The 10,509-nt window shown below is 41.4% G+C and overlaps 1 pseudogene; it reads right to left on the bottom strand.

Annotated features, from left to right (window-relative positions):
• Positions 1–8,751: 8,751 nt before the first annotated feature.
• LOC118989583 (peroxiredoxin-2-like) overlaps positions 8,752–10,509 on the bottom strand; it is a 60,554-nt pseudogene continuing 58,796 nt past the window's right edge.

Genomic DNA, 10,509 nt, shown 5'->3' with positions numbered 1-10,509 from the left:
GACAGGCTACAGACATTTGTCTGCATCTATTCATCATAATAATAGGTGTCCTTAGGAGGCTGATATCCCTGAATGTAACATCATCTCCTTGAAAATTCATTTTGTATGAGGAGCTGATGTTGGCTGAAGGTATTCTATAATTCTAGGGAAAGAGCTTTTGAGAGTCCTCTGCAGTTTGCGTAACAGCAGTTATATCCATGCTTGAATGTTGATCAATATAAATAACATAAGGTTTGAGAATATTCTACAAAGATTGGTTTTATTCCATCTGATTACTTCATGGTTTCCAGTGTAAATGCTAATATGGGAAACTTTGTGTTTGTTATTAACCTATTGCTGTAAAACACATTTTAAAAACAACTTAAAAATTGAAGACTCATAACCTGCATTTGCATGATCTGATACAATGAACAACGTTTGGCACTTGTTACTACTATATCTATAAACACAGTGTATGACATGGGTACCGATTCACAAATGTTGAGGCTTCCGTTACTTCCCAGTGCTCTGGCCTTCCAATCTTCCATGATGATGCTAACTCCTTCCTGCCCATGACCATCATTACTTTCATGCTTTGTATTAGTTATCTCCCTGGTCTACAATGACACTTCTGCCCTTCATCCCTCTCCTCCCACAATGCTTCACAAATTCCTGCAAATCCCCTTACACTCAGATCAGATGCCATCTTCCTCAGAAAGCCTTCCTTGATTTTCCCACATTACTTCCTTGGATCTTAATATTTATTTATTTCCTATGATTTTCCAAAAGGATATAACTCCAAATATAGTTAACTCTAAACTATCGACCTAACAATCCTGGAAGTCATGTAGATTCCTGGAATGAAATTCATACGTCTTGCGACAAGAAAGTTAGAGATGACTATAGATAGTTTGATCCAATGCTTTGAGGATAAAATAATGTCTTCCAGTATTCTGCTTTGTCTTCAGGGGCCCGATGGCAAGACTAATACAGATTCCTTGAAGAGTATTTGGAAAGAGCTGAAAACAGGAAAACAATGACCTTAGATCCAAGTATTCAGTGATGCCCTCTGTTGACGTTAGTGAGGATCTTTTCTGTTGTTGTTCTTTTGTTTTCAATTTTGGTTTTCTCCACGTCGGAGGCCATAGGACAACCTCTCAACTCAACCAAGCTTATTTGAATCTTTCCTCCATTGGGTCTTGCCTTTTTTAAGTAAACCTTTTTTTTTTCTGTGTAATATATACACAGAAAAGTTCACACATAAATCAAGTGTACAGTTTGATAAGTTTTTACAAAGTGAACATACCTGTGTCCTAGAAGCCCATCATGGACCCTCTTTTAGTTATTACTAGTGTCAATTCTCATACCTCTAACCCTACATCATATTTTTCCTGTTTTGGAACTTTACATAAATGTAATCACTCAGTATGTGCTTTTGTGTTTGTGTGCTGGGCTTCTCTCACTAAATAGTTAGTTTGAGATCTACCCATGTTGCTTCAGGTAGTTGTAAAAAGTTCACCCTTGGGTAGTATTTAAATTTTATGTTCATTCATTCCACTATTGATGGGTATTTGGTTTCTTTGCAACTTATGGCTAGTATATGTTGTGCTGCAGTGAATATTCTTGAATACATTTTTTAAAGTTTCTGTTGGGGTTAAAGCAAAGAGTAGAATTGTTGAGTCATAGAGTATGCATGTGTTCAGCTTTTAGTAGATTCAGCTAAATAGTTTTCCACAGTGGATGTATCAATTTAAATTCCCATTGGAGTTCCAGTTGCTCCACAGCCTTTCCAACACTTCATGTTGCTCATGCTTTTAACATGAACAATTCAGGTGAGATGTATTTTATTATAGTGCAACGTGCACTCTTCTGGTGTCTTCTTTTATGCCTATTGAACACTGGATTATTTTCTTCTGTGAAGTGATTGTCTAAACCTTTTACTCATTTTTCTATTGGATTATCTGCCTTTTACTAGGTATTTACTAGTCACTTGCAGGATATAAATATAGCAAATATCTTCTCCCACTATGTGACCCACCTTTTCATTTTCTTAATGGTGTCTTTATTTTTTTTTTGAGGTAATTGTTTTATTTTTTTTCCAATTTTTTTATTTAATTATTTTTCAACTACAGTTTTCTGTCTATTACTCCCATCCCATCCCACCCCCCATCCTCCCCCTTCCCTCCCATTTCCACCCTTCTCAGTTGTTGTCCATGTATCCTTTATATTTGTTCCTCTAAATCCCTCCCTTATTTCCCCTGAAATTCCCTCCCCTCTCCCCTCTGGTCACTGTCAGCCTGTTCTCTATTTCAGTGTCTTTGGTTATATTTTGCTTGCTTGTTTGTTTTGTTGTTTAGCTTCCTGTTAGAGGTGAGATCATATGGTATTTGTCCTTTAACACCTGGCTTATTTCACTCAGCATAATGCTTTCCAGTTCCATCCATGTTGTTGCAAAAGGTAGGAGCTCCTTCTTTCTTTCTGCAGCATAAAATTCCATTGTGTATATGTACCATAGTTTTTTGATCCATTCATTTACTGATGGGCACCTAGGTTGCTTCCAACTCTTGGCTATTATAAATTGTGCTGCTATGAACATTGGGGTGCATAGGTTCTTTGGGATTGGTGTTTTAGGGTTCTTAGGATACAATCCCAGCAGTGGAATTGCTGGGTTAATGGTGTCTTTAAATGAACCAAAGTTTATTATTTTGGCCTTTGTTTTTATTTATTTATTTATTTATTTATTTTTTCCAGGCATGTGCCCTGACTGGGAATCGAACCGCGATCATGTGGTTCACAGGCCCGAGCTCAATCCACTGAGCTATGCCAGCCAGGGCTCCAAAGTTTATTATTTTAATAAAACTAAATTTATCCATTTTCTCTTATGTTTTTGTGTCATGTTTATAAAATCTTAGTTCTAACCAAGGATATGATGATATCCTATATTTTTTTCTAAAATCTCTAGTGATTTGCCTTTCAGTTTTAGATCTACAACTTAACTCAAGTGATTTTTATGTATGATGTGAGGTGAGAGTCATTATTTCCATAGCAATATTTTGTTGAGCAGACCATTTACTGAGAAGCTTACTCTTTCTCCACTGAACTCAGAAACTTGTCATAAATCAATGATCTTCCTTGTATGTGGATTAAGACCTTGTCTTCCAGAGGCTACATAAAGTGGATTTTAGGCCCCTTTAACAAAAGTGCATCTGCTTGCATTTGCCCAAACAGGTGGTCAGAGCAAGGAATTAGTTCCCTAAATCTGATTCCTTCACTGTGCTCAGATAGTATTTGGTAATATAGAATCACTTCCCACAGTCTTCTGAATTCAAGATACTAAGACTGTCAGTTTAGTGAACTAGAATACAACTGAACTGGCACTTAGTAGGGTCTCGATAAATTAACTACTATTACCACCATAATAACTAATTTGTTTCTCCACAATTCTAAAGGCATCTTGTTCTTGAGAAATGAGGCCTTTGTCCCAGACCTACTTCACTCAAAACAACCTAAACTTGTTTTGGACTTATAACAAGCTACACGGTGGTGGGCTTCCCTGATTTTCATTCCCTAAAAGTTTGCATCGCATCCATACCCATAAAACACTACATTTCTACATTCTGTATTAAAATAACACTCTGTCAAATTAAAGCTGTAGATTTTTGTAGTGAGCAATCTAATTTTAGGCTGAGAAAGAAACTGGGGATACCTACGGCAGTGAATCAGATGGCAAGTTATTTTGCATACACATGCCAAGGTTCGGGGAATAACTCACTTCTCTCCTGGAAGGTGCTCGGGACTTGGGACTCTGTCAGAGTCAGGAGACGCCACCACACCAGCCTTGGCTCTAGCAATGGAAATTAAGGACAATTCCCACTTTCTAAAACTAGGATTAAAATGTAATTCTTAAAAAAAAATAAAATACAAGACTAACCCAACAAATTTTTTTAAGTATGAGAAAGGCCTGGACTCCTGAAAAGATTCTAAATTGGGTGTGTTGGATTTTTTTCCTGTGCCAGAAAGTACTTACCTATGAATCTAAAAACTCAGATCTACTTCTAAAAGGAAAGATTATAATTCTAATAAAAATAGCTAGATTTTATTAACTACCTCTCATGTATGCCAGGCACTGGTGTGTGTGTGTGTGTGTGTGTGTGTGCGTGTGTGTGTGTGTGGATAAATAGGTCTTATTATCCCCATTTTGTAGTTGAGAGACAAAGGTAAATCTTTAGTTCCATATCACCAGTGCCAGAATGGGGCTAGTCAGCGAGTTGGTCGAAGGAAGATTTTCAAAGGAATGTTCTTGAGAATGGCAAGACAGTAAGAACCTGCAGGTCTACTTTATATGAGTGATTCCTTCCCTGAAAGAGTGGGAAGGGATTTGGTCCATCCGACAACATGGAACGAAACAGATCTCCTTGAGGGAAAGCATCCCTGTTGGTAGAAGTCCGCAAAGGAACCCAGTGCGAGATCTGAGGAGGGAAGGTGGAGCGTGATCATATGATCAGGGCATTGCTCAGGGATTCTGATCTCCCAGACTGGCATCCAACTCTTCTCCGGGGCAAAAGCAAAATATCCTACTAACGCAGCCTAAGTTTCTGGCATAAAGACTTCCTTAGAATGCTAGAGACCCTCGTCCTGTGAATCGATAGCAAGGGAGCTCTCTATGACCTCCTAGAAATCCCCTCCTCTGAGCCAGTCTCCAAGATCAGGTATAAGATGTAAAATTTAAACTAACCTTGAAGCAAGGAGGTGAGTGTTCCTCTTTTTAAAACTGCTAGACTGCCCTCGGCCCACCTCCTTCAGCTTCCACTAGCCCTCAGGAAGAGGACGAGGGTGGCGGCTAGGCACGAGCCAGAGACTCCTCCTCTCAACCTACCAAGAAGGGGAGGGAAACGAAACATCCGTGGAAGAAGGATGAATGCAAGCTAGTTTAAAGTGATGCCAGGCACTGGCTGCGTATTCTCTACCTGGGAACATCCTATAAGGATTCACTGAGAAGTTTGTCAGCACTTCACCAGTATTAGGCTTGAAGAATGTCATCCTAGAGAACCCCTACCCAGAGAGGATAAAATGATTTATCTTTTATCCTGGGCATGGGGTTGGCATAGGTCCCCTCAAATTCTCATCTAAGGAATAGACAGTGAGGGATATTAACAAGCAACACCGTTCTAACAAATATAATATTCCATCTACAGAATGGGGCTTGTTCTTCTGAAGAGAATTAACTGGGTCAGCCAAATCTTCCACAGTGAGGTTGTCTGGAAAACTATTTTTAACAAGTCTGAAGAATAATCTGATGAAGTAAACCAAGAGGCCAATGCAGGGAAAACTAGTGGAAAAAAAGATAGCTTTTATCCTTCCATGTTCATAAAGCAAACTCTCTCCACTGTTGACATCTCTCTGATTTCCAGCTTCCTGGTCACTGCACATACAAGTGGGGAAGTGGGAGTGTGAGAAGCACTGGGGTGAAGAAGAGGGAGGGAGAGGAAGAGAGAGGTGAAAACAAGTCGGGTGAAACTCCAAATAAAAGATAGGTCACGTAGTCAAATAATGCTTAAATCTATCATTAAATTAAAAATAAGCACATTAACAAACTAAAAATAAATTATGAAAAATAATATCTATTTTAAAATGGGTTTGAAATGGGATTTAGAAAGAACTGAAAGCAGTAAGACAAAAAAAGTTAACACTAGAGCTAAATATTCTAAAGTAAGATTAGGAGTTGATAAAAATAGAATAAAATAAGTATTTCTAATTTTCTAAAAAGACTAAGGGTTGGTGAAATAAGAGATTGAAGTTTTGAAATGGACAGTTTTGAAATTAAAATGGAGATAAAGCCCAAATGATAAAAAGAAGAAAAAATAAAGGTAAATGTTTTAAGAAGTAAAAGAAAGCAAAAAATATATGTAGGGAACTTGTTAAAGCAAAAACTCCCAACAACAACAACCCGACCCGCCAGGCCAGTCAAGGGAAAGTTCGAATGAGGAAGTTCCTTGGGGAGCCAGGCTTTCCTCCCCAAAGACTTATCTTGTGGTCCATCCCTGGTGGCAGTTTTTTAGGATGGTTACATATTCATCTGTGCTTACCTCTAGTCATTCATTTCACAAAAAATGTTGGGCCAAAACCCGGGAATTCAAAGGTGTGGGTCAAACAGAGAACTCTGCCCCCAGGAAGCTTACAGTCTAGTGGTGGGAGATTGTGGTGGGAGAGAACACAGGTATTAAACAAATGATTCCACAGACAAATCAATAATTATACAGAAACGAAGAAAAAGCCCAGGATGCCATGTGGTTATGTGGACTGGCGATTGACTGTATGTATGTAGGAGATGGGGCATGTGAAGTCTAGATATACGGACGTCAAGGAAATCTCTTCTACCAGATATTTGTCCTGAGGTCCGCAGGATGTATAGGAGTGGGGGTGACTGAAGTGTGTCAAGATGCCGAAACAGGAATGTTTGGTGCATTTGAGGAACTGAAGAAGGCTGTGGCTGGAGCAGACAGACCTAGCGAGGGAGAAGTGTNTAAGCAAAAAGGAAAATCTGTTGAAACACCTCCCTTTCACTCTCTGATGCCAAGTCATTTGGAAAGCCTAGCCTTTCCTTATGCACTTGGAGGAATTTACTACTAAATGAGTCTGTATGTAAAATATATTGAGTAACATCATAAAATTATATGCCCTAACTTGCCCAAATGACCAGGCCACTGCGGTGGCTGGAGCAGACAGACCTAGCGAGGGAGAAGTGTTAGATGTGGTCAGAGAGGATGGTGGGGATCATATCAAGAAGTCTGGTTTTTATCCTAGGAGCTATGGGAAGCCTTTGTGTGTTTCCTTCCTGGTACTTAAAACAACAAAAGTGTTCACCCATTTGTTAACTTTTTATTTTGGTGGCTGGCAAGTCTTCTTCCTTTGGGTCAGGGACCATCCATGTCTGTCTTGTATATCGTTGTATTCCCAGGCCCTACCTAGTGGAGAATCAGTAAATATTTTGAAAGAATTAACAGTGAATTATTTAGGTAGGGGCCACAACAAAGGCCTATGTCTTCTCCCAAATCTGTGCTTCTTCCAGGATGCCATATTACCATCCCAGTAGCTTGCTTTGAGTTCCATCTGCTCATGAATACAGTAGATGTCTCCCTCAGTGCTTTTGCTACCCTTAAATGAACAACTCAGCTTCGGAAGCACTGGTTGTTTCTGAAAGTTTTGAGAATGGCTGATGAGTTGCGCTCCCTTCCCTGATGGTACATGGATGTCATTGCTGGCTGCTGTTGACCCATTGTGCAGGTGGAGGATGCAGTGGGTCATTGTAGACCCATGTGCCCTGGCATTCTTTTCCTGCAGAAATAACACATGCAGTGTCAGATTGCTTCCCCACCAGCCATTTTCACAATTCTCGGAGAAATCTTTGTAACACTTGGCTTCTTAGTAGGTTCTCCCTGAATACAATGACATACCTAGGTTATTTGACACCTGGTCAGTTTTTAGTATCCTCCTGGTATGTTAGACAAGGTTATTTCTGGTAATAGTTATGTAATAATCAGAAATACTATTTTTTCATGATTTTTTAGGTTTAAAACAAACCATAATTTTAAAAGATGAATAAATTTTAGTTTTAAAAATAGTACAATAAATTCAGTAAACTATTTTCATGCATGAACTAAAATTTGCAGCTAACAAAAATATCACATATTGCATTTTGTGCTCTTTATCACTTTTTAAAATTTTAGTATAATTAGAAAACTCAGAGTGCTCACAGAGAATGCTAGAATTGAAGCAAGGCAAATTCAGTTTCTTTGTTTTTAAAGTTACCACCTATGTGGTTTATTCCAAAGCTATTTGTTTAAATGAGGAAACATGTAGTACCAAAGGAGCTGGAAACAGAAATTGCACCTGAAGTGAGTTCAAATGTTTCTGAATGTTAAAGATGTGTTCTCACAAGACTCTTTGTGGCTGAATCTGTGTGTGTGTGTGTGTGTGTGTGTGTCTGGAGGGGGGCGGGTGGTGCGGGTCACTGCTCACAGGCTCATGTAGTGGGAGGGAGAAAGAAAGGATGGAGAGAGGCAGCCACTGCATAACTACTGGTTCTCTAAATGAACCTCCATATAAAATACAATGTGTATTAAGGGATAAGAACAAAATATACTAATGTAAAGCTTAAAAATATTTATTCAAACTCCAAACTAACCACAGCAATTATGTAAATGAACAAAAAATTTTTTCAGAGAAGAACATTTTCCCACTGGTATTCTTTAAAATTGTTAGCATGTGGTAACAAAAAGCTGACCAATCTTTTGAATTTATTATTTAAGTTACTCTTCTTATTAAATGCTCTCCAGAAAGTGTTCTCCCTAAGGGGGGCTGCCTCTGCCTCTGCCCTTGGCCCTGCCCTTGGTAAGCCAGGACTCCCAAGGACTGTAAACAGACAGCAAAGCCCCATCAAAACTGTTTCATGTTATTTAAGAAATGCTCCTCAACTTCCCCTCCAGCCTTTAAAGACAATTTTTAAAATTTTATTTTATAAATAACACACTTTGGGGAAATCTCCAGTGATCTTCTATTTTGGAAAATCAGGTTGTTCCCTTTCCCCCATATTTTAAAAAACACTTGGGCAAACGTTCTTTTTTTTTTTTTTTCCTGTCCATAGTACTTTACTGGTCACCTCTAGGCCTGTGCCTGGTTGGGTGGCTCCAGTGATGGGCCACTATTCACCACTCAGCTGGGAACATGGAAAGGCCTAGGACTAGCCCTTTAGGGTCACAGGCTACGGAATAGGAAGGGGCAGATCTGGCCTTTACTGGGCCAGCACGGGGTACCCAGGTAGGGGCCAAGGGCCCAAGCTTGGTGCCTCTTTGTCAGCCTAGTTGTGTTTGGAGAAGTATTCCTTGCTGTCATCCACCTTGGGCTTAATCGTGTCACTGCGTGGCTTCCAGCCAGTGGGGCAGACATCCCCATGCTCATCTGTATACTGAAAGGCCTGGACCAGCCGGAGAACCGCATCCACCGAGCGCCCCACAGGCAAATCATTGACCGTGATCCCGTGAAGGACACCCTTGCTATTGATGATAAAGAGGCCTCTGTAGGCAATCCTCTCATCTTTCTTCAGCACACCATAATCATGAGACAAGCAAGCTTCTGACTGCATCAGCCAGCAGGGGGATATTCGGAGGGCCCAAGCCTCCCTCCTTCTGAGGGTGGTGGTGGTGTTTTGCCAAGCCAGGGGGTGAACTGCGGGTCTAGAGACCCCCAGCATCTCTCAGTCCAGCTTGCGGACGTCCTCGGCATGCTCGCTGAAAGCGATGGTCTCCGTGGGGCACAGGAAAGTGAAATCCAAAGAGTAGAAAAAGAGGACCTCGTACTTCCCTCTGTAGCCTGAAAGCTCCACCTCCTGGAAGGCGCCATCCACCACCGCAGTGGCCTGGAAGTCCGGGCTTTCCGATAGGAGCGTTTCCAGAGGCCTAAATGCTGCGTGGGGATGGGTGGGACGCACCAAGCAGCACANGTGGTGTTTTGCCAAGCCAGGGGGTGAACTGCGGGTCTAGAGACCCCCAGCATCTCTCAGTCCAGCTTGCGGACGTCCTCGGCATGCTCGCTGAAAGCGATGGTCTCCGTGGGGCACAGGAAAGTGAAATCCAAAGGGTAGAAAAAGAGGACCTCGTACTTCCCTCTGTAGCCTGAAAGCTCCACCTCCTGGAAGGCGCCATCCCCCACCGCAGTGGCCTGGAAGCCCGGGCTTTCCGATAGGAGCGTTTCCAGAGGCCTAAAAGCTGCGTGGGGACGGGTGGGACGCACCAAGCAGCACTCTAGCTGACTCGCGTTCTCAGAGACAAGTGCTCGCAGGCCAGCGGAGCCTTTTTGGACAAGCATTCTTATGTGCTTAATCACTTACTGTTTACAGACAAACTCGGGAATGTGAAATAATTGCTGGGTGGAAGTCGACCAATGTTTAAAGCCTTCCATGTTTTTACTGCATATCAGATGAACTGACTTATAAATATGAAGAACAGTCACGACTTTCTACCTCCAAAGCTTCCACTGATACTACCATAGAGACTGTAGCTAAAAAAGGGTGGCACCTTTAGGGCATCTTGCACTCAGAAGCTTTGGTTAGAGGGGAGGCCGAGGGAGGGGATAAAGAAGCAGCGCAGTGATGGACAGCTGCCTAGCTCAGAGTACCGTGCCCCTCCCTCGCCACTGCTGGGACCATTTCATTCTCTCGACACATTCCTGAGTAGAGATTACTCTATTCCTCCAAATAGCTACCAGAAATCTTCCACAGTGAGCAAGGCAGACTTTGATTGATGTCGAGGTTTGAATCCTATGGCACGGGGGAAAGAGTTTGATAAATCCTGTGAAGTTATCACCCTGGAAGGCCTGAGCCGGCCAAATGAAGATGACGGGCAGGGGCGGGGATCAGAGAACAGGGGACACAGAGAAAGACAGTCATACTGTCACCTAGTTCAGAATTGCCTGGAGTGAAAGTAATCGCTGTCCTCTTATTCTTGCTTTATCAAATGACTCTCTACTCACAGG

Source organism: Sturnira hondurensis, unplaced genomic scaffold, assembly GCF_014824575.4.
Source record: "Sturnira hondurensis isolate 20B ecotype Veracruz unplaced genomic scaffold, ASM1482457v3 Scaffold0006496, whole genome shotgun sequence".
In the NCBI taxonomy this organism is placed as follows: Eukaryota; Metazoa; Chordata; class Mammalia; order Chiroptera; family Phyllostomidae; genus Sturnira; species Sturnira hondurensis.
The sequence above is the reverse complement of the archived record's forward strand: the minus strand, read 5'-3'. Positions and strand labels throughout refer to the sequence as shown.